This window comes from Periophthalmus magnuspinnatus, chromosome 5 (genome assembly GCF_009829125.3).
Source record: "Periophthalmus magnuspinnatus isolate fPerMag1 chromosome 5, fPerMag1.2.pri, whole genome shotgun sequence".
NCBI classification, from domain to species: domain Eukaryota; kingdom Metazoa; phylum Chordata; class Actinopteri; order Gobiiformes; family Gobiidae; genus Periophthalmus; species Periophthalmus magnuspinnatus.
Genome location: NC_047130.1, coordinates 18,810,146 through 18,834,022, shown reverse-complemented (window position 1 = coordinate 18,834,022; position 23,877 = coordinate 18,810,146). Strand labels below are relative to the sequence as shown.

Here is a 23,877-nt window from a genome sequence, read left to right as displayed (position 1 = left end):
TCCTGTTCAAAATTCCCAAATGTTCATCTCCACTGCTCTACGGCCAGACTGAAGCTATTTGACCCAGAAGCCACCTCTCTAAAATTCCTAAAACCTCAACCATCTTTGGCTAATTTTGAACGAATGTCAAAAAAAACTCAGATAAATATGTTACGTCTCCTACTTTACAAGTTATATAATCTGTGTTTGTGTTCCTCAGCAGCAGCAGCAGCCTGTAGCCGTCCCGTTGCCAGAGACATTTCCTCGGTGGGTGGGGCACGTTTCAATCTTAACGGCATCAAATTTATCCCATCTGGAAAACTTCTCTGCCTCCACAATATTCCAAAATCTCGGAGATTTTCCAACAACTTAAACAGGCTTTGACATAACACGATGTGCGGTTTGTTAAGGGCAAATTTGAACATGTAAAACCCCAATTACTGCTAATGTCTTTATCTCTTTTTACAATCTAATTTTCTTCACTTTCATACACATACCTGACGTCTCACTTGCAAACTCACAAAACGTCACCTTCCTTTCGCTTCGCAGCTTAATTAATTGCAAGTTCGACAAGAATTTTACAAGTGACGTGACTTCCAGGCTGTCCCTTAGGTCCAAGACTCTAAACGAGCTTCATCCATCACTATGTTTACAACTTTTATAAAAATAACAGCATTGGCTCCACCGGATTAGCAGAGGTGAATGAAGTACTCAATTTGTTACTTAAGTAAAAGTACACAGGTAAAAAAAGTTACTCAAGTAAAAGTGAAAATATCTGCTTAAAGTAAAAGTATTGAAGTACCTGTTTAAAAATGTACTTAAAGAGTAAAAAGTAAAAGTGTTGTTCATTTGTTAAAGGGTTAAATGTAGTAATATTGATTCAAAGATTTGACATATTTTGGTCAAAAAGTAAAAATACAAATCGATGTCATAGTTTTTCTAATTAATTTTGTGTATTCATTTTTGTTTGCTCAAAAACATGGTAAAAATAACCCCTCAAATCACATGAAAAGTACTTTTTACTTTTTAGTCCAGTGTAAAAATGTAGTAGAGTAGAAAGTGCAGATACCTGCTGTCAAATGTAGTCAAGTAAAAGTAAAAAGTACCCTCATTTTACCACGAACATGATCAAAATACTCTATCAAATCATATGAAAAGTACTTTTACTTTTCAGTCCTGCTCAGAAATACAATGGAGTAGAAAGTACAGATACTGCTCTCGAATGTAGTGAAATAAAAGTAAACAATATCAACTGTAAAATGCACTTAAGTAAAGTACAGATACCTAAAACTTCTACTTAAGTACAGTACTTTACTCCTTGTACTTTGTTATCTTCCACCACTGTCTATTAGGTAAATGTGTGTGTGTTGCATGTCGATAGGAACGTGCTCCCAACTTCCAAAAATATCCAGACGATCCTATTTTTAGTCATTTTGCAGGTTTATTAAAACTAGTGCGAATAAAAAACATATAAACAGACTTACCTGCCCTCTTTGGTAAGTTTGAGCTTCTGCCTGTGTAGCCTTCTCCTGTCTGCTCCTCTAGTAACTCCCTTCAGCCTCTCTGCCTCTCTCCCTCCTCTTCCCTCTCTCTTTCTCCTTCCCTCTCCCTCGTTCTCGGTGAAGGTCAGATTGTACCGGTCTGAGAAAGGCTTTGGCGATCTGCAGATTTCAAAGCGGAGCGTTTGTTGGTTTTAGTTTGTCGTAATGCGGAGATGCATGAGAACGTTTGGTCGGAGTAAAACAAAAGTAAATAAATAAATAGAACATTGGCTGGAAAAAGGAACTGAAGAGGTTTTAAGTTGAACAAAGAACCCACAAGAAATATTGGAAATGTTTTGTGTGTTTTCGGTGGAGTAGATGAACAGATAAACAGATAAAGAAACCTGCAGTCATTTTAGCCCCTCAGATGTCTCATGTGTGACCACCATGACGTCTAGAGGTGGAGCATAACCAGGTCAAAGTAGTAAAGTACTGTACTTAAGTCACATTTTAGGTATCTGTACTTTCTACGTCACTACATTTTTGAACAGGATTGAAAAGTAAAAGAATTTTGTATTATTGTCTGAGACCTGCTGAAAAGACTGACGGTTTATCTGTGATATGTTCATAATTTGAGCTAACAAAAATATACAAAATCACTATATCTGAATCTTTATTTGACCTCAAAATCTGTGAGAAATACTTTGACTGCTTACTCTTTAAGTACAAGTACAAACGGATATTTTAATACTTCTACCTAAGTACATTTTTTCATGTCATATCTGGATGCTGTTTGTGCTGTTTTTGTCTGTTGGACTGCCAAAATATCTTCTGATTATTGTTATGGGGCTCTATCAACTTTGACTTCAATTCACTTTCTACTGAAAAGTTGTGGCTCCTCTCTCTGTAACTGCTGCTGTTAGACGCGTCATTTTGGTCTTAAAATAATAATAATATTAACCCGCTTTATTCCGCTGTTGTGTCTGTAAATCAAGATATGAACCTTAATAACAAACAAATTAAAAGCATTCTTTCCCAGAGGTTGCTTCTGCTAGTGTTAGCAACAGGTTTGATTGACAGAATTGCTAAGTGCCTGTTCCCTGCTAAACCAGCAATGTGGGTAGGAAGGGGTGTTACCTTCAACAGGCTGGCTCTTGATTGGCTGTTTAGTTGCTATGATACTCACGTTCGGAATTCCTAATATGCAACTCAGCTCCAAATTGGCCGCTATAACTGCTAGCCTCGATTAGCTTCATTTGACTGGAGCTGATCACTACGTAACATTCACTTAGTTTATTTTTTATACAGTCTATGTGTCATAACGACTGAGGGGGGACCAAAGATTCAGACTCGGGGAAAAGGTTTAGACAAAGTTCATTTACAGACACGGGAATGCAAATGAAGGTTGACGGAGTAGACAGTTGAGAGCGGTGTCGTAGGCCGTAGTCTTTGAGCTGGTCGGGGGTAGCGGGGTCAGAGGCTGGGAAGTCCGTACCGATTCAGGTGAGCCGGGTCGGAGGCTGAGGTGTTCGTACCGGTCGTGGAGAGCTGGGTCGGAGGCGGAGGCGATGCGTAGTTCCACGGAGCGGGATCACAGAGGATACGCGAACCATGACATGAGGAACAACTTGTGGAAATACCGGAAGATGACAAAACGATCTGACCTCTTGATTGATAATGAGTTGCAGGTGTGAGTGGGAGGAGCCAGAATCTCCGCCCAGCTTCAGGCTCAAACACAGAAAGGAGGGGAGAAAACAGCATAGAACACAGAAAAAACTAAACAAATCCTGACATTATACTTACTGTAACTGTTTATGTGATGTTTTTAACGTATGTCACACTTGGTTGCTATGACGACACGTTAATGCTAAGGCTCTATTGGTCAGTTACTGGTCTGTTCTGGAGACTGGCTCTAGTGAGTTGAAGCTGCCGTTGTTTTGCTCTTGTTTTGTTGTGGTCTACGGTAGCACTTGTGTTCAGAAAATAAACAACGACAAAACTATAAAATTGGAGCAACTTAAGGGACAGAAGCGAAAGCTAGAATCTGAAGAGGACGAGTGACCGCGCTGCAGAATGAAAATGTTTCTACTGAAGGAACAGACCTGAAGCCTGGACTTCACTGGAGCTGCATTAATTGTCTTTTGTTGTTTTTTTTTTCCTTTCTCTTTTGTCTCTCGTGTTTATGTCTGCCGTCTGGTGTCCTTTCCATTTGGCAGATCCTTCTTGACTTTCTCACCCCTCTCATTCCTGTGTCTCTCTCTTCTCTCTCATCCCTCTGCCTCTCTCACACTCCTTCTATCTCTCATCCTCTCTCTCACTTCTTCTCTTTCCACCTTTTTCTGTCCCTCTCTCCCCATCTCTCCCTCTCTCTCGGTCCTCTATATCGTCATGCTCTCTCCTCTCTCTCTCCCTCTGCTCTCTCTCTCTCTTCTATATCCTCTCTCTTTCTGCCCTCTTCTCTCTCTGCTCTATTTTATCTCTCACTCCTTTTATCTCTCCCCCTCTCTAGCTTGCTTGTTCTCTTTCTCTTTCCACCTTTCTCTGGCCCCCTCTCCCTCTCACCCCCCCCTATCATCTATATCTTTTATCTCTCTCCCTCCTCCCTCTGCTCTCTTTTCTCTTTCCTCTATGTCCGCCCTGTTCATCCTCACTCTGCTCTATTCTCTTTCTCCACTCTCTCTGTCTCTCTGACTCTCTTTCTATTATCCCTCCTCTTTCTGCTCTCTCCTCTCTCTTCTCTGTGTTCTCTCCCTCTCTGTCTCTCTCCTCTCTCTTCTCTGTGTTCTCTCCCTCTCTCTCTCTCTCTCTCTCTCCTCTCTCTTCTTTGTGTTCTCTCCCTCTCTCTCTCTTCTCTCTGCTCTCTTCTCTTTGTCTCTCTACTCTCTCTCTTTCTCTCTGACTCTCTCTTCTCTCTTTCCCTCTGACTCTCTCTTCTCTCTCTTTCTCTCTGACTCTCTATCTTCTCTCCCTCCTCTCTTCTCTCTCTCTCCTCCTCCTCTCTTTCTCATCTCTTCACCTTGAAAATATGTTGAGGAAATGGCACAGGTCTGATTGCTCTGGTTGTTCAGGAAGTGGGATGGCAGTTCTCTGATTAACTAAATCTGTGTGAGAAACAAAGAGAGCGGGGGAGAGAGGGAGAGAAAGACAAAATAGAGGAGAGAGACGTGAAAGAAAGAGATCAGAAATCCCCCCAAAACATTCCTGCCAGAGTGATTGAGAAAAAAAGACAAAATAAAAGAGAAGAGGGGACTGAAAGAATGAGAGAGAGAGAGAGAGAGAGAGAGAGAGAGAGAGAGAGAGGGGAGAAGAGAAGAGGAGAGGAGAGGAGAGTAGAGGGGGGCTGTGCCCAAGAGACTTCTGTAAATGTATCTGTAGGTTTTACAAATGTTCTCACTCCAATTACTGTTTATCACCATCACTACATGATTCAAACCAGGCCACATGGGAGAGAGAGAGACAGAAAGATGGGTGGAGGGAGAAAAACAGAGAGACGAGAGGGAGAGGAAAACAGAGGAGAGAGAAAGGGGAAGTAGAGATGATGAATTGGAGGAGGAAAAGGAGAGGGAAAGAAAAGTGACTTCAACTGGACGATACCAGAGAGAGAGAGCGAGATAAGGAAGGAGGGAGGAAGGGAGAGAGAGAGAGAGAGAGAAAGACAGAGAGGGAGGGAGAGGGCACATATTGTATGTAGAGAGCAAAGGGTGGAGAGCGAGAGACGTCAGAAACAAGGGGAGAGAGGCAGAGTAAAGTTGAAGGAGAGAGAAAAGAGAGATATTAGAGAGAGAACTATAGCATTTAGAGGAGAACAGCCAAGGGGTGTGGAGAGAAATGAGATGGAGGAAGAGGGAAAGGAAAGCAGAGAAAGAGGGATGTGAAAGGGTGGAAGTAAGGGTGGAGAAAGAGAAAGCCAGAAAGATGAAGAGAGAGCCAGAGTAAAGTTGAAGGAGAAAGAGAGAGAGAGAGAGAGAGAGAGGAGGGGGAGAAAAAGAGAGAGACACTATCACATTTTCCAAGTGGAGCACATCATGGAGAGAGATACAGACAGATAAACAGACAGTGGTGAAGAGAGGAGGGAAAAGAGAGAGAGAACGAGAAAGAAGAAGAGAGAGAGAGAGAGACAGAGTAAAACTGAAGGAGAGAGAGAGAAAGAAACAAAGAAAGAAAGAAAGAAAGAAAGAGAGGAAGGGCGAAAGACACTATCACATTTTACATCACACAGAAACAGTTTGAACAGAAACAAGTACGTCATTTTGGGCGGTCGCTTACTTCACTTATTTCCAACAAGGGATTAAAAACTATCCTTTAATATGTTTACTCTCCTCAGCCTGGATTACCTCACCAAACAGCTGCTTCAATATAACTAACAATTTGTAGTGATAGTTAAAGGACACTATGTAACTTTCCTGGACTAGGGGCTGGGATCTGCTTGTCTCCATGGAGATTTGATTGCTTTGGCTGAATTGGTTGCATTGTGTGTGTGAGTTTATATTGTTAAACAAACACCTGAGCGGGGTCGCCTCTCCACAGATCTGACCTGCAACTTAGTCTGATAGCACCATCTGTGTGTCTACATGGTAATCTCTCTCCTCTGTGCTCTCCCTCTCTCTCTCCTGTCTCTGCTGTCTTCTCTCTGTCATCTATGTTCTCTCTGTCATCTATGTCCTCTCTCTCTCTCTCTCTCTCTCTCTGATCTCTCCTCTCTCTCCCCCCTCTTTCTGCCCCCACCCTCCTCTCTCGTTCTCTCTCTCTCTCTCTCTCTCTCTCTCTCTCTCTCTCTCTCTGTCTGTCTTTCTCTGTCTCTGTTTCTCTCTCAGTGGAACAATCCAGGCAAAGCAGTAAGTTTTTCATGGAGAGAAGCAGGTGTGGGACCATCCACAAGAAAAGTTCCACAATGCAGCTTTAGCTCTGAATGGTTCCTGTTCCAGTCGCATTAGGATCAGTGGTGTTTCCTGCTCCTGTCTGTTGTGCTTGATGCTAATTGTTCACAGATGGAGAGAGAGAGAGTGAGAAAAGAGAGAGAGAGACAGAGACAGACAGACAGAGAGAGGGGGGAGAGAGAAGAGAGTGGGAAGAGAGAGAGTGAAGAGAGAGAGAAAGTTTGAGTTTTTAAAGATTTTTCTTCCTGTAAGCCCCCCAGCTCAGGCTGGGGTGTTAAAGTAACACAATGGGCCCTTGTATGGGACGGGGGGTGTATAATATTTGTATTGACTCTGGGGCTGGGTAATATGGACAGAATATCCAAACCTCCAGGTCAGATCTGCGAGGCTCCGCGGGGCTGGGGCTGGTTAGGACTTGGACGAGAGGCCGCTGTGAATACCAGGAGCTACAGTGAGGCAGCCCAGACTCGAGTGGAACCTGATGTTGTGTCCTGAGGCAAGACACTTCACCCACATCGCCCAGCGTGAATGTGGTGTGCGAGTGTCGGTGATGGTGGTGGTCGCAGGGGCAGATGCCACAGATTGGCAGCCTCGCTTCTGTCAGTCTGTCCCAGGGCAACGTAACACATTTGAAAAGCGCTGTATAATGACCTTGTTCAGCCCCGCCCACTTTTGCCGTAAATGCAGCTAAGCCACACTTTATTTGTGGGTTTTGAGAAAAGTTTTGCAGCAAAAATGTGTTATAAATAATTTGTGTAAAATGTTCAGTGATCATGTGACCAACAAGTCAGAGAGGGGGGGGGGACTGAGAGGGAGAGAGATGCAGAGTGGGGGAGAGTGTAAATAGATAGATATAGGGAGTTATAGGGGGGGGAGAGACAGCGAGAGAAGAGAGACAGAGAGAGAGGGGAGAGAGGAGAGAGAGAGGAGAGGGAGATGGAAGAGAGAAACAGAGGGAGAGGAAAGAGCATAGAGAGAGGAGAGGGAGAAACAGTGAGAGAAGAGAGAGGCAGAAAGAGAGAAAGAGAGGGAGGAGAGAGAAGAGAGAGAGAACAGAAAGAGACAGCAATAGAATAGCTCGAGTGAGAGAGGGAGAAATGAGAGAGAGAGAAACAGCTAGAGAAGATGGAGAGACAGTGAGAGAAGAGAGAGACAAATGACAATGGCGGCGCCTTTTGTTTTGGGGGTGATTTGATATAAACTAAACTTCACAGACTCACTTGCGTTAACATAAGGAAACTGTTTTAAATGTTTTGTAACGTGAGAAAGTTGTGTAGGATTTTGTGCGTCCGTCTCACACACTGCAGTTTTGAACCTCGAGTGTTTTGGGTCAAATACAAAGAATTGTATTTTTTCAGATATTTATTCAGATGTGAGATGTAGACTACATGGAAGAGAGAGACAGAAAGAGACAGAGAGAGAGAGAAGAGTGAGAGAGAGAGAGAGACACACAGAGAGAAGAAAAAGACAGAGAGACAGACAAGAGAGAGACAGCGAGAGAGAGACACAGAGAGAAGAAAAAGACAGAGAGAAGAGAGAGGAGAGAGACAGAGAAGAGAGAGACAGAGAAGAGAGAGACAGAGAGAAAAGAGAGACAGAGAAGAGAGAGACATAGAAGAGAGAGACAGACAGAGAGAGAGAGAGAAGGAGGAGAGAGAGATGAGTGAGAGAGAGAGAGTCAGAGAGAGAAGAGAGACAGAGAAAAGAAAGACAGAAAGAGAAGAGAGAGACAGAGGAGAGAGACAGAGAGAGAAGAGAGAGAGACAGAGAGAGAAGAGAGACAAAGAAAAGAAAGACAGAAAGAGAAGACAGAGACACAAAGAGGAGAGAGACAGAGAAGAGTCAGAGAGAGAGTCAGAGAGAGACAGAGAGAGAAGGAGAAGAGTGAGAGAGAGAGACAGAGAGATAAGAGAGACAGAGAAGAGACAGAGAGAGAAGGGAGAGAGGAGCAAGAGAGTAGAGGGACATGGAAGAGAGAAACAGCGGGAGAGGAGAGAGAGAGGAGAGGGAGAAACAGTGAGAAAAGAGAGGGAGGCAGAAAGAGAGACAAAGAGGGGAGAGAGAGGAGAGAGAAACAGAAAGTGACACAGAGAGAGAGAGAAGGAGAAGAGAGAGAAGAGTCAGAGAGAGCGATAGAGAGAGAAGAGAGATGAAGAAAAGAAAGACAGAAAGAGAAGAGAGAGACAGAGAAGAGAGAGACAGACAGAGACACACAGACAGAGAGAGAAGGAGAAGAGAGAGAAGAGTGAGAAAGAGACAGAGAGAGAAGAGAGACAGAAAAGAGACAGGGAGAAAAGAGAGTGAAAAGAAAGGGAAGAGAGAGAAGAGAGTGAGACAAGAGAAAGACATGAGAGAAAGTGAAGAGAGAGAAGAGGAAAAGAGAAAGAGAGAAGCGATATGGTGAAGAGAGAGAGAAGAGAGAAATAGAGAGAGACAGACAAAGACAAAAAGAATAACGGAAAGGAAGAGAGATAAAGGGGAGGAGTCCAGAGAAGGAGAGAAAAAGAGTGACAAAGAAAGAAGAAGAGAAAGAGAAACAAAGTGAAGTTGAAGAGAGAGATGGTATCACATTTTTTCATCTAAAAAGACAGACAGACAGCGAGGGAGAAAGATGAAGAGGGAAAGAAAGAAGGAGAGAGAGAAGTGAGATAAAAGGGAAGGCAAAAGAGGTGGAGAGGGGGGAGAAGTGGAGATTAAAGTAAAAGCAGAGGGAAAAAAGGAGAGAAACATTTTGCATCCTATTGTATCATAGAGGGAGAGACAGCAAAGGGCAGAGAGAGGGAGAGAGTGAAGAGAAAGATTAAAGAAAGAGAGAGAGAAGTGAGACAGAAGGAGAGAGGCAGAGGAAAGTTGAAGGAGAGAGAGAAAAGAGAAATAATTGGGAAAGAGATTATTTTCTCACTCCAATTACTGTTTATCACCTTACTTCATGATTTAAACCACATGGGAGAGAGAGAGTGATGGGTGGAGGGAGAGAAAGAGCGGAGACAGAAGGAGAGGAAAAAGAGAGGAGAGAAAGAGGAAGTAGAGATGAGAAACAGATGAGGAGAAACAGAAACACAAGGAGAGAGAGATAGAGGAGTAAAAGAGAAGAGAATATAGAGCACTTTTGTATCAGAACTTCAACTGGACCACATCACGCAAAAAGATTTAAAGAAATACTGTGAAACATTCCAAGCTACAAGTGGCAGGTGGGAGACCGTCCATCAGAACATTAGAACATATTACATAGTGCAGGGGTCCACGGACTGGAATAATGTAGGTTTTATTTTCACGGACCAGCCGTCTACGCGTGGCAGATACATATGGCAAAAATAAGTTAAGTGCATAAAAAATACAACTCACTGATTCATATTTTAAGTAGGACTCCTGGTGTTGTCTGTTAAATTTAGTCTCTTCTTCTGGCTCCTCAGTTGGCCTTTTCCCCTTTGTTTAAAAGCTTTCTAAAGATTTTTGTTTTTGGTTCATTTTCACTCGCTTGTGGCTCTACTTTTGGGCAACGTGTCTGATGAACTTGATACATCATCGCGGAGGACAAGAGCAGATCTAGCACAGATATAATATACTAGCCAAACGGATTTCAAATGGATTTCTGGGGCGATTTCCTATCAGGATTTCATTATATATCAACGGACAAGCTTATTAGCGTGTCATGAGGAAAAGGCGAAAGTTACATCAGAGAAGATGCGGTTGTTGATATATTATTTACTGTTTTTGTGCAGGACCCCGGCCCGATGGTTGGGGACCACTGACATAATGCACCTGTAAACTCTTGGTTGTATACATCTGGAGTTGAGTCAAACAGGAAAACCATTTTGTCGGTCCATTATGAGCTAATCAGACTTCTCCCTTGGGTGGCGTGCTGCACAGATGTTGTGAGGAGCTGTTGTGTAGCGCAGACACACGCTGACAGATGGTACACACTTTTATTTGACTTTTAGTGTCAAATCTGGGTGAACGCTCAGGCCACAACAGCAGGCGGCAGCTTTGATCTTTGTGTGTTTTGGAGCTGACGAGCACAGACCACACTGGGGTTTATGACTCGGAGCACACGCCATTCACAAAAACATGAACTTCTAGGACACCGTAGGATCTGGATATATGGAGTCTGATGTGAACCTCCTCAAAAACACACTCAGAGAAAGAGAGAGGAAAGGGAGAAGACAGAGAGAGAAGAGAGAAGGAGAAGAGAGACATAGGGAGAGATAGATAGAGAATGAGACAGAGAGAAAGAGAGAGAAACACAGAGAGACAGCGGGAGAGAGACAGAGAGAGAGACAGAGAGAGACACAGAGAGAGACACAGAGAGAGAACGAGAGAGAGAAGACAGAGTAGAGAGACGCAGAGTGAGAGAGGGAGAGAGGAGAGAGAAAAAGAAGAGAGAAAGAGAGAGTAGAGAGAGACAGCAGAGAAGAAATAGGTGACAGAGAGAGAGAAGAGAAGAGAGAGATACAGATGGAGAATGAGAGAGAGAAAGAGAGAGAAAAGAGAGAGAGACAGAGAGAGAACGAGAGAGAGAAAAAGAAACACAGAGAGAGAGATTGAGAGATAGAAAGAGAGAGAAACACAGAGAGACACAGAGAGAGAACGAGAGAGACACAAAGAGAGAACGAGAGAGACACAGAGAGAGAACTAGAGTGAGAGAGAATGAGAGAGAGAGAGAAGAGAGCGATAGAAACGAGAGACACAAAGAGATACAGAGAGAGAGGGAGAGAGGAGAGAGCAAAGAAAGAGTAGAGAGAGACTGCAAGAGAAGCGAGAGGAGACAAAGAGAGAGAGGGAGAGAGGAGAGAGCAAAGAAAGAGTAGAGAAAGACTGCGAGAGAAGCGAGAGGAGACAAAGAGAGAGAGAAGAGAAGAGAGACACAGAACAGAAAGAGAGAAGGGAGAGAGAAGAGATAAAGAGAGAGGAGAGAGAGAGAAGAGAAAGAGAGAAGAGAGAGAAATGAAAGAGAAGAATTGTGAATTGTGTTTTGTTTCATTCACACGTTTGAGTAACCCTTTATTTTCAGTCTGTCTACATCCCCAAAGCTCAAAATGCTCTGTTCCACCTTGTGATTTTACGTAGTGGTAATCTTCAGGTTAACAGCTACCTTTAGTTCAGTAAAGATTGGCATTTCCAGGGCTGAAATTATCCAAATTATGTTAGTGCAGGTGTGTGGAGTTTAAAAACACAAGCCAAAAAACATTGTAATTGAGACAAGAGGCATTGGCGTTGAAGTTTACAGGAGAACACAGGGGAAGTTTACTGACCATAAGCACAAACCCAGCAGCCAGAGACATGAACCCTCAAGACACAAGGATAGTGTTGTCCAGTCCAGTCTAGTACAGTCCAGTCTGGTTATGCTTCCATTGTAGGGAGTATTATACCTGTGATGACAGTCTAAGATGACAGAGACAGGATTTGTGTGTTAAACATTTGTAAATGAAGCAAAATACAACTCCAGGTCTGTTTGTGATGAGGAAACAACTTTATAACATAGATCAGAAAATAATATAATATGGGACCTTTAATGCTAGATTCCCATTATATCTTCTTCTATAGGTAAAATATTATCTTAATCAAACAAAGAACCACAAACTGTATATTCTGAAGGTCCTTATGGCTTTATTCTCTGTGGATACCTTCAAACATCTGTGAACATTAATCCAATAACGTTTTCTTCCTGGATGGCAGCAGTCTGAACACAGATCACCTGTGATTGGTCCCCTGAGACCATGTGACCTGCTCCCGTTTGTTTATGAGAGACATGGCTGAGCTGCAGGAGGAAAGTCTGTTTTTGTTTGTGGAGGTCGAAGCTCGTCTGTGCTTTGGAATGTTTGGATTAAAGCTGCAGTCTGGGATATGTCTGTGAAGACTTAACGTGGAACTAAAAACAAAATCCACTTTTGTCACCACTAAACTGTTTTTTGGGAGCAGAATAAGTACATTTGCAGTTTTCTGGTCAGAGATCGCTGTGTGTGCTATCTTCAGTGGCCTCTGCTGTTTCAAGTAGTTGATCACATCACACATGACTGCCCTGAGTACAGCATTACAAATACCTGACTGCAGGGGTGGGGTTTGAAGTCTAAACTTCAAATATTTATACTTAAATTGACAGATTTTCATGTGTTTTTTTTTCCCAAATATTAGAAAAAACTCAAATGAAGTTCATCGCGGCCAGCGGTTATAGAGGTTATTGGAGCTGAGTTCCATATTTGGAATATCATAGCGAGTATCATAGCAACCAAACAGCCAATTTGGAGTGAGGCTGTAAAAGTAATCCCTGTTTCCAACCCTATCGCTGGTTTAGCAGGGAGCAGACGCTTAGCAACGCTGTCATTTAAACCTGTTGCTAACATCGGTGGGAGCAACCTCGGAGAAAGAAGGCGCCTGATTTGTTCATATCTTGATTTACAGATACAATAGTGAAATAGAAACATCAGGATCATGTAGAGTGAGTTAATGACGAGCCTGACTTCAGCAGTTACAGAAAGAGGGGTGACAGTTTTTCAATAGAAAGTGAATTGGAGCCAGCGCACACGCTCACTTCCTGTTTGAAACAGGTGACTAGCAGGTTGTTATTTATACAATCTATGGCTGTGATAGTGCCATGTAAATATTTACCATAGTTTTACATCATTTAAGTGTCTGCAAAAAAAAAAGTTCAGAAGGGAGGAAAGTGAGAAGTGCAAAAATACAGGAAGTAGTGATGAGGTTCAAACTTAGACAAAAACACAATTTACACACAAGGCACACATTTAACAAAATAAAGGTGTTGTCATTTTTCTTAGTCTAATCATAACTATTGTGTAATTTAGAGAAATTTTGGGCCTTAATAACATTATGTTTGCCCGTGTCCAACCAGGAAGTAAAATAATGAACTTCATCAGACTAAAAAACAAACAAACATGAAACTAAGTACTTTTTTTTGTTAAATGGTTTAGTGAAAAAGTACTCTAACCTATGCAAGTGATGGACATACAGGCGCACGTACACACACATTAAAGAAGCAGCCAACAGAAAATAAGCATCTGGAAGGAGAGGCGTCCAAACCACACATCAGATTAAATGAAGTGTAATATGAACGTTGGCTCTGTTCGGCTCATAAATACAAACGTATGTTATTGCTGTAATGAATATTCAGATGGAGTGGCTAAAGCAACAAAACTGTCAGAGTGTGATGTCATCTCTCATCTCTGTAACGAATCCTGACGGCCGCTGTGCTCGTTAACGGGATTTATATCGAAAGTGGACTTTTTCTCTGCTGTTAATGGTTTCGCCTCCTTTTTAACTAAAACTGTCACTATCACAGGGCCTATAATGTTGTTTCCTCATCACTAACAGACCTGGAGTTGTGTTTTGTTTCATTCACACATGTTTAACCCACAAACCTGCATATTTAGGCTGAGTTCTTCTCTCAGAATGACAACACTCGGTTCCACCTTGTGATGTCATCTGGTAAAACAGGAAGTGTGCCACTGTTTTTTAAACTCCACAGACCTTCACTAGAATCATTTGGATGATTTCAGCCCTGGAATTACCAATCTCTAATGAACTAAACATAAAAGGTGGTTGTTAACATGAAAACTACCACTTCATGACATCACAAGGTGGAACGGAGCATTTTGAGCTTTGGAGATATAGACAGACTGATAATGCCGGGTTACTCAAACATGTGTGAATGAAACAAAACACAAGTCCAGGTATGTTTTTGATGAAGTAACAGCATTATAACATGACTTAAAGCTCAAAAAAGAGTCACTTTTGTGTAACATAGGACCTATAAATCGTTTTAATATATCATTTTCTCCCTTCTCTCTCTAAATATACAGGTCTGAAGTACACTTGACCATAATCTTATTTCTGTCGCTCTGTGATTCTGGTTTGATGCATGTGTGGAACAGATGACTGATATGATAAATCTACCACATGAGGAGCTGCTCTTAAACTTACTGCTCTGTCAGCACATTCAGCACTTCAGGAAAGACAAATTACTGCAATTAAATATTTACAAGCTTAATCCTGTGAGTGACGTCAACAAGGAGCGAATGCTTTTGGGTTGTGGCTTTAATGATGGGATAATCAGCTTTTGTTAATGAAGTGGAAAGTACTGCACCCTTCAGAGTCCATTGTTTAGTTCACTATTTTTAACATTTTGTCTATAAAAAGCCATGCTAATTTTGATTACATTTATTTATTGGACAATAGTCAACCACTTAAGGTTCTATTTGCATACTGGATTATTATCATAACCAGTCATGAAGTTCCTGTTACTCAAAAATACAGAGGTGGGTGTGGCCCATAGACTGTTTAAAGAAGTGGACTAAGTCAATATGACGTCACCCATAGTGTTCGGTTCCAGTCAAATGAAGCTCATCAGGGCAATTTGGAGCTGAGTTTCACATTTGGAATTCTCAAAGCGAGTATCATAGCAACCAAAGAGCCAATCAGGAGTCTAGCAGGGGGTGGGTAGCAGATTCCGGTGTAGACATCTTAAAATAAGCATGTGTCGCATTCTTTCTGAGAAACAAGTTCACCTCAATGTCCGTGACACATGGTATTCAACACAAGGTTTAACAGCAAAGAGATAAAACTAAAATCATACTTTCAAAAACTGTTGCTAATGCTAGCGAGACCAAACTTGGGGAAAGAAGCCGCCTGATTTGTCTGTTCATAATGTTCATATCTTATATCTATAGCGAATTGGTCACAAAGTCTTATCACCAATAAACGAGGTCTAGCAGGTGGAGGTCTGAAGCTTGTTGACGTTCTTAAATGCAGAATACATACCACACTAATCACACACGTCTGGCTCTGGTTTGCTGCTGTCTCTGTGCCCATCAGCAACACACCTCCAGACTCAGGGGCAAGGTCCAAATCCAGATCACTCGTCCAGCTTCAGAGAGACTGGGGACCAAAGATCAGACAGCCCAGAGATGATGTCATGGTCTAAACTAAACAGCACAGACACATAACACGCTGACCATGACCTCAGTGGAGAGAAGACAGCTGTTTAGGTCACTCCTTTGTAGGAAAAGAAGTATATTGCAATTCAGACTAGTAGTGTGATTAATGTTCAGTTTACTTTTAAAGTCAACTTAAATCTACTTTTATGTGAATAGTATTGTCTCCTTTTTTTGGCTATTTTTGCGCAAACTAGGTACATTTGCAGCTTTGGGGTCAAAATAAAAAGAAGTGTGTCCTGTGCAATTTCCAGTAGTTGGTGATAGCACACAGCACTGAGTTTGAAGTGTGAATACATGTTAGACCAATCACACTATTCCTTATACCTCTAGACCCCGCCCCTCCTCCTCCCTCCCAGATGAGCAAATGTCCTCTGTATAGAACAAGATATCCTGACTTTTTTGTTATCTTAGTTTAGTCCATTGGTTCTCAAAATGTTTCGCAGTTTTATGACCCAACGCTGCTTTTTTATTAGCTTTGATTTGCTTTTTATTAGATTAGATTATTTGATCAGTGTGATCTCAGCTTTCTGCTTTTAAGAACAGACTTAACAGGCTTCAGACCTCCACATGCTAGACCTCATTTTTGGTGATAAGATTTTGTGACCAATGGGATGAAGCCTTATATAAATATAGTTAGCATGCATTTCATTGGCCAATACCCCAAGACCAATATGTGTGTCAAAATATTGAATAGTCGGTCCCTCTTTATAATGACGAAATCCTAATTAGCCTTACTACTTAATTAAGGGGTTAGGAGTTAGGGTGAGGGTTTACAAAAGTATCAGAAATCAAATACTAATCAATATTTAAACTAGTATTGACTCAATTTTTGTAACCCAATGCTCTTTTATTTAAGATATTGGCTATAAAAGTAGGCCTGTATAAATAATCTAGTTTTAAGACATGTTTTTTATTTGTTTGGTCCACTGTATTCATGCTGCGACAACTTTGGGTCGAGGCCTCAAGGTTGAGAATCAATTTTTTTAGGCTTCTACAAACGTGTTCAGAAATGCATGTGATTTTTGTATTTGTTTATCAGTTCATATTTCAGTCGTCTCTCAAATGTTAATACTTCTGGAGTTGTTTACAAGGTGCACTTTGAACAGAAGCTTACTTTTTAAAACATAAATCGCACATCGAATCCCATCCATCCATTTTCTTCCACTTATCCGGTGCCGGGTGGTGGGGGCAGCAGTCTAAGCAGGGACTCCCAGATTTCCCTCACCCCGGACACGTCCTCCAGCTCCTCCGGTGGGACCCCAAGGCGTTCCCAGGCCGACCGAGAAACAGTCCCTCCGGCGGCATCCTGACCAGATGCCCGAGCCACCTCAACTGGCTCTTCTCGACGTGTAGCAGCAGCGGCTCTACTCCGAGCTCCTCCTGTGTGACCGAGCTCCTGTGATTTTTATTGTGACTGGGATTTGATGTGATGAGCTCGATCACATCAAATCTCAGTCACAATAAAAATCACAAAAAGTAGTGAAAAGTAGCTCTTGTTTATAAGTATGGCACCAAATTCTCAAACTCACCAAAATGACTCAACATACCATGACAAAGGTAAAAAAACAACAACTCTGAACCCTTAAGTGTCTTTAAAAGGCCCATATTACACTGTTTTCTGATTCTCTATGTTATAATATTGTTTCCTCATCACAAACAGACCTGGAGTTGTGTTTTGTTTCATTCACACATGTTTAACACACAAACCCTGCATATTTAGGCTGAGTACTTCTCTCAAACAGAAAACACTCTGTGCCACCTTGTGATGTCATGTGGTAATACAGGAAGTGCTCCACTGTGTTTTTAAACTCCATACACCTTCATTAGAATCAATTGGATAATTTCAGCTCTGATATTTCCCACCTCTACAGAACTAAAGCTAAAAGGAGCTGAAAACTACCACTTCATGACATCACAAGATGGAACAGAGCATTTTCAGCTTTGGAGATGTTACAGACTATTAATAAAGTGTTACTCAAACATGTGTGAAGGAAATAAAACACAACTCCAGGTCTGTTTTTGATGAGTTAACAGCATTATGGCTAGACTGAAAACCTCACAAGATTCAATTTTGTGTAATATAGGCCCTTTAAATTTCCATTGAAAGTTTCTAACTGGATCTTTAACCCTTAAACTCTTTGCTGTGTAATATGTGGACTCATGACTTTTGAAAATGACACAGCTGTCTGCAGGGTTTTCTGAAAGCTGCACACTTGGTTTTGACTGGAAGTTATTTAACAGGTTAAAGTGCACAGACGTTATTGTGGTTCATGCTGATGTGAAATGGCGTACTCAGTGATGGTAACTCCAGTCATATGAAGATTCTGCACACTGATATAGAAAGAGGATGTCATACCTGAGAGGTCTGGGGTCACAATGGTGGTTTTCAGATTGTAATGTCATGACGTCATTCTCCCAGATGGCGGCAAGAGGCAGTATTTCCCATTGATTACGTTGATGTACTTTGTCATGAAATATATTTTTAACACTGATCATTTCTGTTTGTGACTTAACCCAAGAACTCGCTATATTAAAACAGAAATCAGCATTTTAACAATATTCATTTAAGCTGTCAGTTTTTTTCAGTTGTTTTAGCACATTTTTAAAAATTTGGTTTAGTTTGATAATTTGGTTCAAACCTGTATCTGAACAGAGGAACAGGTCAAATCATGAGGAACGTTTGGCATCGGTTCACACTACTGATGGGACTTTCGGCTCCTTTGTGGGATCTGAATCTTTTGGATCTGTTCTTTTCAAAGAGACGTTCAAAAGACTGGCTGTTTTACTATTGATTTATGTGACCAAAACCATTGTGAGAACTATTGTTACAAACTAATCACAGAGAGAAACGACCAAGCCGCAGATGTGTTTAAAATGGATCAAAGTGAGAGTGGGAGAGTGTTTACACTTTGAAATGATGAAAATTCTAATTAAATAATGCGCTATAATATTAATAATAATATATTTTTTAAAACTAACTGGCATAAATCTCTGACTCGTGTCGCCTGCTCTGCTTCTGTGCTGATTCTTGTGCTGGCTTAGTGTTAAAGTGTGTAAAAATGCAGACAAATTAGCAAGAAAAGATTTGGTTCTTTTAAAAAATGAGATCCGGTTCCAACAGTTCACATTAAGGAGCCGTTCAGAAGAGCCAGCTTGTTCACATCACTAGTTCACATGGTTCTCCAGGCTCTTTTTCAGAGACACAACTCTCATTCACAAACACGATCACTGCAATCACCTTTTTCAGTTCTACAGCTGTGTTCACACTTGGTTAAGGATTTTGGCCCAAACCTTTCTCACTTTCAGTATAGAAATTCAAACATAACAGCAAAAAGCAACTATTTGTGAACACCTAAAATCGAAGAATCAATAGTATTTCACACATGAGTCAAACAGGAAGAAGGCGTCAGCAGAGATGTGAACACATCACACATACAGTGCACTGTGGTATTGTGGATATGTTTTATCTGATTTTCAAGAACACACCACATAATACCGATATGTTTTTGATGCATTTGCTGTTCCAACACTTGTTTTTGACAGATTGGTATCAACAGCATCTACACAGCCTTTACCATAATACAATACAGTTACATGTGTAAAGTGTGAACCTCAGAGTCAGACTGAAACAAACAGAAAAACACATGAGCAAAGTGTGAGAGTTTTCACAGTCAAACTTGATGTTACACAGGACTGTCTAGGCCTGTCACAATAATCACTATTTCGACTTATCGTTTACAATATGAAAGCTGGAACTATGTACTTTGGAGTCAGTATTTATGGCGTGTACATTTTCTTTGCTCTACTGGAAGAATGTTGGTTATTTTTCAGTTCTATGATGAGGTCTGAGCTTTAGAATTTGAATCATGAACTGCTATGGCTCATTATACACACAAACCAACAACTTAAGTGTTTCGATCTGGCATTTATTTCTTGCAGTTTATATATTTTACATTTAAAATCATTTTGGGGGGATAATTCTTCTTTAGGGCTTGGTTTCAATATTATCACTCATTGTCTATATTGACTTCAGCAATAAATGGCACTTCTAGGACTGCTATTCTTTTTGATTTCATGGTAATAAGATGGACCCAGCCTAACCCTGTACGAAGGCTGTGGTATCAGGAAACATGGTCATTGTTTTCTTGATAATAAAAATCCAACTCTGAGTAGGCGAATGATGATCATCGCTACAAAAAACAAAAAAACAAAAAAGCTCATAAACGTCTATTTTGCATCATCTGGGCTCTTTAAACTATGCACCATACGCATATTTCGCCAAATGGAACAAAATGGTTGACTTAGGGGCGGGGTCTGGAGGACTAAAGGGGAAAAGAAGGAGCGGGGTCTGGAGGACTAAAGGGGAGAAGGAGGGGAGGGAGGGAGGAGGATCCACACATACAGTCCAGTTTCCAGTAACTTGTGAAAGACTTTCTTCCAGATCTGAACCCTCAGTCCAAAACAGTTTTAAAGTCAGTCAATCCTTGTTGTTGATGATGAATATGATGAAACAGACTTTTTCTCTCATTTGAAAAGCGCTTATAAACTCAACAAGGTGAATTATTTATTTTTATTTTTTTTATTTTTTTTTTTTTATTGTTTATTTTTTTTTCATACCAAAAGGAGCCTTTATAACATAAAATATCAATAATCTGGTCTACTTCAGATTCACTTCACAAAAAAAAAACAAAAAAAAACAAAACACAGGGAATCTATTACCCATTTAACTTTGGTGAATTATTAGGATGCTCGGAATACATAATGTTAGTGCGAACCGTTTAAAATGAACTAGCTCTGTTTTTCACGTTTTTTAAAACAGTAAAAATCCTATCTAGCACCTTTAACATTTTTGTGACAAAACGTGAAAAGAAAAATTGGCATAAACAACTTAGCTCCACCTGTTTTACTGAAATCCTAAGCATAAAATGTCAGTTCTTTTATTCACACTGTTGCGTTTGAGAGTAGCCCTAGTCTCTTCTCTCCCTCCTGGAGTCATGTGATCCACTGCTGCATATATGACATACTAAAATAACTAAAACAACACAGACTAAATCACATGGTGCACACATTTGAACCTTGAGCTCATATAGAAGGTGGAGTCCAGGGAGTTGTGGTATGTTTTATGTATAAATCTAGTTATGACACTGCAGGGAGCTCAGGACTCAGACTGTTTTGACTGAAGCCGGTCTCCAAGGCTGAGTTTCATAATGAGTCCACCATTCTGAAGTGCACTTGGAGAGAAAGCAATCCCCCTTTTATGAACCTGCATTTGGAATAACAAGATTCAACCAGAGGCTAAAATGGATTAAAATAAAAAGAAAAAAAAAGGTGACAGGGGAAGTGAGAACTGCTGAAATAATATGAGGAGTTATGTTGCTACTGTAATAAAAAATAAAATAATGAAAATAATAATAATAAAATAATGAAAAGAAAAAATAATAATAATTTGGTGAGGGATGTTTTATTACAGATAATGAAGATGGAAAGATTGGGAAAGATTGAGAATGTATTGATACTTTGCAGTCATATCACACTAGGGGTCTTCTGTTTGTATGTCAATGGCGGAATGTTCAGCAGTTACCATGGTGATACAATGCACACGTTAGAAAACACTGCCAAAAAGTTTTAAGATTGTCTGAAAACTTAATTTTAAAAAATCAAAATGGATTTAAACCATAGACTGTATATACTGTATAGATGGACATAGCTAATGTGCTAGCCATGACGTTCCAAATGGGAAGTGATCATGGGCGCCCTTCTGGCTCGATTGATTCTGGCTCCAATTCACTTTACATTGAAAAACTGTGGCTCTCTCTATACCACTGTCAGGCTTGTCCTTTTGGTGTTACCTTCAACAGCCTTGCTCCGGATTGGCTCTTTGGTTGCTTTGGTTGATACTCACGGTCGGAATTTCAAATATGGAACTTTGCTCCAACTTGGCTCCTATAACTGCGAGCCTCGATGAACTTCATTTGACTGGAGCTGAATACTGTGAGTGACGTCACAATCACTTCTTTATACAGTCTATGGTTTACACAGAGCCTGTGATCACTAAAAACAGACTTTTTAACAGCACAAATAGTAGTTCCAACCAAGTCAATTCTCTTTGTGTTCAGATTGTGTTAAAACAAAGCTCAGATTAAAGTTTAACAATGCCTCAGACAGATTAGTGCCTACAGTTAGCATCACATCCCCAGGGAATGTTGATGACATCAGCTGCAAAGTATCAATAATAGAAAATTCAGGCAGTGAGACACTTTCACATCCAAACCAGAAGACAGAGAGAGACAGAGTGATGGAGTACAGCACAGACGTGTTCAGAAGCTGGAGGTGCAGATGACCTGTGGCAGCAGCTGCTTCTTGTTTTCCTTTCTTGTGTTAAAGAAACTGTATGAGTTTTTTTGTTTGTTTGTTTGTTTGTTTGTTTGTTTGTTTGTTTTTTACTTACCTGAAGTACCTGAATGACTAAAGAAGTTAGTGAGGAGGAGGAGGGGTGGGTCTGGAGGACTAAAGGGGAGAGTGAGGGAGGAGTAGGGGCGAGATCAGACTAATGACCAAAATATCACACGGGACTGTAGACAATACTTTTAAAACCCCATGTGCACAGTTTAGAAGAGAAAAAGCTGTTTACATAGTGTTCAGTTCCACTTTAATTGCTTGATTGTAAAACGCCATTACAATCACAACTGAATCTGTGTTACCAGAGCCTAAACCTGCAGATATATTTTTGTCTCAGTATATGGACAGGCCTCATGTGAAAACCTGTAGAATTCAATCACTGAGCTGCAGTGGCTGCACTAACACGGGGACTAAAATGATGCAACACTTGTTTGAGCTAAACTCAGGCCTTGGCGCAGACAGCCAGGTGTGAATAATTACATACACTGCCAGTCAAATATTTGGACACACCCTCTCATTACTAAATATTATTTTTATATTTAATATTCACATCCTCATAGTAGTCACCCTTTGCTTTGTTGAAAAGTAGTTATTAGAGAGGGTGTGTCCAAACTTTTGACTGGTGGTGTATCTTTACACAGCACCAGTCAAGTAAGATATGTGGAATTATGTAGTAAATAAAAAAGTCAGTAACTAAAAGGGTGGATACTTTGAGGGTTTAAATATAAAATATTTTTAAAAATGTAATATTAGAGAGTTGTTTAACTTTTTTTCCTACATATCTTACTTCCTATAATTGACGTATTTTGTAAAAAACATTAAAAAAAAAATAATAATAATAATTAAACATTAAATTTAAGGGTGTGTCCAAACTTTTTACTGGTAGTGTCTGCAATAATAATAATAATAATAATAATAATAATAATAATAATAATAATAATAATAATAATAATAATAATAATAATAATAATAATAATAATAATAATAATAATAATAATAATAATAATAATAATATAACAGGCCCAATTTAGCGAATTTACCCAAAACATCTCCCTAGGGAGGCATCCAGGAGGCATCCTGAGCAGATGCCTGAGCCACTTCAACTGGTTCCACTTGACGTTGAGGAGCAGCGGCTCTACTACGAGCTCCTCCTGTGTGACTGAGCTCCTCACCCTATCTTTAAGGGAGCCCCCAGCCACCCTGCATGCTGCATCCTTCCCTCACTCATGAACAAGACCCAGAGATACTTGAACTCCTCCACTTGAGGCTTAACTTAAGTGTCTTGCCCAAGGACACAACAGCAACATTCATCTTTGGGAGCTGGAGTCGCACCACCGACCTTCAAATCAGTGGACAAACACTCTACCAACTGAGCTACGGTCATTCCTACCTGGTCCTGTGTTCCACTGTGATCTGCCAGAGTTTTTCAGATGTTTATTTTCATGTTCCTCTGCACCTGCCAACCACAACTGACATCCAGACACTAATCAAACTGTTCTAATGCATTTTAATATCTATTTTCTAATACACCAATGCTTATTTTAGATCATTTTGCTAAACTTTGTATTTGAGAAACGCACTGCTCCTGTCTGCTAAAGTCTTCAGTTTTTGTGGGGGAGGGATAGACACCTTTTATTTCAAACTGAAGTCAGAGTCCTGTTTATTTTGACCTGTCTCTAAGTTTCTTTCCATGTTTTTGTTTTTGCTGCGTCGCTCCAGCTGGCAACGGCAGGTTCAAGTCTAGAGCTTTACCTAATACTTATTTCTCAATGAATCTTCTGTGAAGTTTTCCTCACGAGACGTAGTGTCACCAGGAAAATATGAGTCTCAAACTTAGAAATATGTATTAATAAACTCACATGTTTTTGGAATGATCTAATATTAAGGGCCCTATAGCGTATTACATAAGATGGATTCTTGTGAGTGTTAAATGTCCCATATGACACAAAACTGACTCATTTGAGCTTTAAGTCATGTTATAATGCTATTTCCTCCTCAAAAACGTACCTGGAGTTGTGTTTTGTTTCATTCACACATGTTGGAGTAACTTTTTATTATCAGTTTTTCTACATCTCCGAAGCTCAAAATGCTCTGTTCCACCTTGTGATGTCATGAAGTGGTAGTTTTCAAGTTAACATCTACCTTTTACCTTTAGTTCAGTAGAGATGCCTCCAGCTGGTTTATTTTTCAACG

At 40.6% G+C, this 23,877-nt stretch overlaps 1 protein-coding gene across 1 annotated transcript in view; it reads right to left on the bottom strand.

Annotated features, from left to right (window-relative positions):
* Positions 1-1,584, bottom strand: part of prelp (proline/arginine-rich end leucine-rich repeat protein) — a 32,758-nt gene extending 31,174 nt beyond the window's left edge. Inside the window, exon 1 of the mRNA XM_033966500.2 lies at positions 1,464-1,584. The gene's annotated coding sequence lies outside the window, so the exon portion shown is untranslated. The remainder of the gene's footprint in view (positions 1-1,463) is intronic.
* Positions 1,585-23,877: the final 22,293 nt, after the last annotated feature.